Source organism: Crocuta crocuta, unplaced genomic scaffold (assembly GCF_008692635.1).
Source record: "Crocuta crocuta isolate KB4526 unplaced genomic scaffold, BGI_CrCroc_1.0 scaffold26, whole genome shotgun sequence".
Lineage (NCBI taxonomy): Eukaryota > Metazoa > Chordata > Mammalia > Carnivora > Hyaenidae > Crocuta > Crocuta crocuta.
In genome coordinates, this window is record NW_027532249.1 from 19,090,938 (window position 1) to 19,096,315 (window position 5,378).

Sequence of the window (5,378 nt, forward strand, 5' to 3'; positions counted from 1 at the left end):
GTATAATGGGAAGTACTCTGGATTGGAAGTAAGGAGATCTTGGAAAAAATTACAAGATCCTGTTGAATTATAATTTCCTTTATAGGTTATTGCCTATTTCACATTTATTGGAGTATCTCCCCATGCCTAGTATAATTACCTTTGAACATAGCTGCCTTCAAAAAGAAAAAGCTTATCTGTATTCTTTCATCAAGTGGTATTTCTTGACCACTTATATTCTAAGTACTATGCTCAATTATGGGGGCAAAGCAATGAAGAAGGTTCTCCCTGCCCTTGAGAAACTCAGTTCTAGTTGGGAGTTAGGACACACACACACACACACACACACACACACACACACACACAAATAAAACAGTTATAAGCCATAATAATTGCATGAAGAAAACCAACAAGGGGCTGAACAGAAGGTGGCATATTTTAGATAAGCATCTTGGATTTTACCACTTGCCATCAAAAAGTCACTATTTTTTGAATTACATAGATTTAAGATACTACTGTTCTAAAGTTGATTATTATATATATAACATATTTATATACATATGTACTATATAAATATATTACTTTTCTTTTCAATTATGACACACCACCTGTTTAGCCTTGGATAACGTCTGTTGGGACAAAAAATCTAATAACTCAGTTGTAGTGACTTAGTTTTATTGCTGGTTATGAACATGCAACTTATACCACTCCCCCTCTTACTCTGTCCAAATTTGATTAACTGTTTTAGCTGGGGGAGGTAAATAATTGAAAAGTTGGGGCAACAGGGATTCATTTGCAGGTTGCTGTGATTCATAACAAAATGTTATGAATCATGTGTCAAAGGAAATGTCTACTTTGTAAGTTACAGCCTTTCAAAGACTGAAACTTGGCAAATGTCTGAATTTACACATTTTTTAGTGCAAGAATAAACTGTTGGTGACTTGAGTCATCTAAATAATCTTTTTACTACTCAAACTGTTCTCTTTTCTGCTTTATGGCATAGTTGTTTGGTCTTTTAGAACTATTTTTAGCCAGGTGACAATTTATATGTGAGGCTTAAGTGGAACACATAGCTTAATCTTTAAGAGTTTTTTTAAGGTAGAGTTAAAAAGCATGCCTAAGAGACTTGTGGAGTTAGTTACCCCAATTTGATGTGGGAACCTGTTTAGAGGATGTTATAAAGAGAAGTGACAGTACAGAATTCCAGTTCTGTTATTAACCAGTTGTGTCTACCATTTCTAAAACCTCAACACATTTTTTAAAAAATGTTTATTTATTTACTTTGAGAGAGACAGAGAGAGAGAGAGAGAGCATAGGAGGGGCAGAGAGACAGGGAGAGAGAGAATCCCAAGCAGGCTCCATGCTTAGTATGGAACCTGACACAGGGCTCGATCCCATGACCATGATATCACAACCTGAGCCAGTATCAAGAGTCAGAGACTTAATTCACTGAACCACAGATTTAAGATGCTAAATCTTAGGCACCCCGAACCACACCTTTTGAGTTAAGATTCAGCTGTGTCTAGTCTCATGCAGTATTGGAGTTGGAAGATCTATGAAGAATGGTCCCTAAGCCTAACAAGTAGTCAGAATCTCCTTTTAAATATTATTATTGCATTCTATCCCAGTCATCCTATATGAAATCCCAAGGAATGTATACTTTTATCAATTTCTCAAGATGATAAGCAGCAAAGTTTGGAAATATCTTTAAAATGCAGTTGAGGGCACTAAGGTCCAATGTTGTAATGCGAATTTAAGATATGAAAAGTAAATGAAAGAGTTATTAATTCACTTATCCACTTTTTTTTTCAATGAAGAGTTATTTTACCATGCAAATAGTATAAGGTAAAAGCAGGGAATGCAAAAGTGAAAAAATAGGGTTCCTGACCTCAAATATGTATTATTTGTATGAGCACTAAAGGGCTATGATAATATAAACAAGTATGCACACGTATTTATGTAAAACATCAAAGAATGCACATGTTTTATGTTCTTGAAAAATCCATGAGATGTAGGTAATACTATTCCCAATCTACTCTTCCTTCTTTTCTACTTTAACTTAAGCAGAAATATAACACCTATGGTCAACAAATTTCTTCCAGGAGAACAATAAATTAAGTATGAAAGAATAAAAGTTAATGTTTCTTAAGAACTTACAATAGTCTAGAACTGTACATGCATTAACATATAATCGTCACAACAACCTTATAAAACAAGGGCTCTCATTATTCTTATTTTATAATTGATAAGACTGAGCCACAGGAAGATTAGGTAATGTGTCCAAAGTCATATAGCTTATATTGGTAGGGTTGCTAGAAGCAGAGGTTCAGAGGTGGTGTGCTTCTTTACCATATGATCGGGTGTCATCGGAATAAGTGAAAAATGAAAATAAGTTTTGGCATGAAAAACCCAGTGATACATTGTGGTCAGTGACAAAATAAGACAATGGCATTCTGACATTCTACGTGACAGAATTAACTAGGATAAGTACACATTTTAAGTCCTTTGTTTCTATTTCTGTAAAGTGCACACTTCCACCCCCACCAACAAGATACTAAATATGGGGAAACAGTACTCTCTGTAGACTCTGGAGAAAAATAAATCACCCTGAGATTTGACAACAATAAATTTTTCACTACACGCTAATCAAACAGAATGAAAGAGGGCCATGGCATGTGATTTAGTTAATTAAATCTTTGAGGGAGGAGAGTTAGTTAGTTCATAGAGCTGTAGGCTTTGCACATTGACAGAAACTGGCAATGTCAGCAGCACAAAAGGTATCACTCTAATGATGACGAATGTAAATGCTTGGGAATTCTGCCTGCCTCTGTTAACTGTGACAGAACCTGCTTCATGTCAGAGAAATCGGGAGACCTCTATTTGGCAACTAGTGCCTGAGTCCTGTTGCTCCCATTAAAATCTATCCTCAGTGTGTGGTGAATCGTTTCTCAGGGAATTCACTGAAGGCTACTCTTTCAACCAAAAGGACCGAGCAGCAGTTCTCGACCTAAATGCATGAATGTGCTCAGATGAATATAGACAAATTGCTTCCTTATGCCTTGAAGTGCTTTGGTCATCTAGATTCACTTTAGGATATTTTGGAACATGCCATCAGCCTTCTCCAGTTCTAGAGTGTCTCTTACATCTTCACTGGTGTTTGATAGGGTTTAGGAACCATATCAATCTGGACAGGCTGGGTTATGCTGTGATAACAAACAACCCTCGGATCTCAAGGGATAAGCCCAACAAAAGTTTATGTCTTATTACCTGAGCATCACAAAGGGGCATGGTGGAGAGTGAGATCCAGTTTACTATAATCACTTTGGGATTTGGCTGAAAGCAGATCTATCTTGACACATACTTTTTCAATAGCCCAAGGGGGAGAAAAAAGAAGTGTAGTAATTACGCACTGCCCCACAAAGCTTTTTGTCTGGAAGAAATAAATGCCACTTCAGATTACCTTTCCCTGGCCAAAGCAAGTCACATGACTGTGACTAATTTCAGAGGGAATGGGGAAACACAATCCTATCACATGATGAAAATATGTAAAGAGAATATATATCAATGTTCCCAATGGAAAGGACAAATGTAGCTATCTTAGACATGCCAGTGAGTGCTAAGAATCTACCAGCACCCATGAGCTGGCCTCTTGGATTCCTAGTTGCTTGCTTTAATGGATATCCTAACTTGTCTTATGAGTCTTCCTTCACCTCAGCCTAGGGTCAGTCTTGATCAACAAGGATATTTTCTTCTCTGCAGAATAAGGAGACAAAATTAGGAACAAAGAGTATGGAGCATGAACTTCCTGAGAAGACTATGTACTGGTTTTAAATATGGAAGCTTGATAGCTATTGCCTAAAAAAACAAAACAGAGGATGCGTAACTATATGTTTCTTGCTCAAATTTACTGAAGACTCTCCAAAAATGTCAAACAGGTTTGGTCAGGCAATGCTGTGTGACACCACCCCTCATCTTGGCTCACTTTGGTCCAGGTGTTTTGGATTCTGGTTAATTTTTTTAAATTAATTGCATGCTGACACACATATCAATAGCTGTAGAATGGAGTGGTGGCCGTGGTCTTATTTCCCAATGGCCATCTTGCAGAGCTGGACCCACTATGGGAAGAATTTATTATGATGGGGCTCATTGTCCCAAACTACTGTCACACAATGCCAAATAGTGTCTACCCCAATTCCAGAAGCTATCCCATAGGCTCTAATTTTGAAGGAGGAGCAAACTAATTTTACAATGTTCTCATTTGGAACAAATACAACAGGAATCTAACTCACTGACGATGTTTCTTTTCACTTCTAATTTCAAATCTCATTAGGGTGTGGTTTGGAATGATAGATTCCATTTATCACCAGATGATATAGTACAATATTCTTGGAAAGAGCACAAAAAAAAACCCGAATGAGCATTTGTTCTTATTTACCCTTATATTTTAATTGTCTTTCATGTAAGCCCAAGGAAGAGATTGCACCAACACATTCCAACCAAAGTTACCACTTTTAGGTCCTCCAAACTACTTTCTCTCAATGGAAATAGTGGGCATTGCTTTACAGAGGATCCATGTAGTACATCTTCATCTAATCCATCAGGGAGTCCTATTGACTCCATCTTTAAATCTTAAACTGGCCATATTCTCACCATTTCTACCACAAATACCCTAGTCCAAGCCACTGTTGTTTTCAAAATAGCTTCCTAAAGACCTCAGTGATTCTACCCTTGCTCTCCTGCAGTCTGTTGTCCGAGCAGCAGCCATGATAGTCTTTTTCACAGAGTCTCTCCCTGTTCATAACCATTCAATTGATTTGTATTAAAGATAAAGTGAGATCCAATTCTACAATGACATATGAATTTCTCTACCATTGAGGCCTTGGTTTCTGACTTTGCTCCTGCCACCCTTCTCTCCTCTGTCTTGCCAAAATAAGCAACTTACTGTTCCTTAAACACAACAGACATATGAGTATGTCTTTGTACATGTAACGTCTTTGTACATGTTTTTCTCACAGTCTGACATCTTCTTCCCAAGACTTTCCCATTATTTGCTCCTTCACTAGACTTAAGTGTCTGGCCAAACGTCATCTTACCAGAAAAACTTTTCTTGACTACTCTATTAGTGTTCTATTGCTGTGTAAAAAGTATCCCAATATATAGTGGTTTCGAATGATAAATTTGTATTGTTTCACGTGGTTTATGTATTTGGAAACAGCTTGGTTTGGCTGTTCTGACTCAGATGTTTCAGCCACATCAGCCAGGACTATGGTCACCTGAAAGTCTGACTGGAGTTGCAGTTTCTTCTCTCAAGGTGGCACACAGATCTGACAAGTTAATGCTGGTTGTCTACAGAAGGCCTCAGTTTCTCACCATGTGCACATCTTCTAGAGATAGTTGAT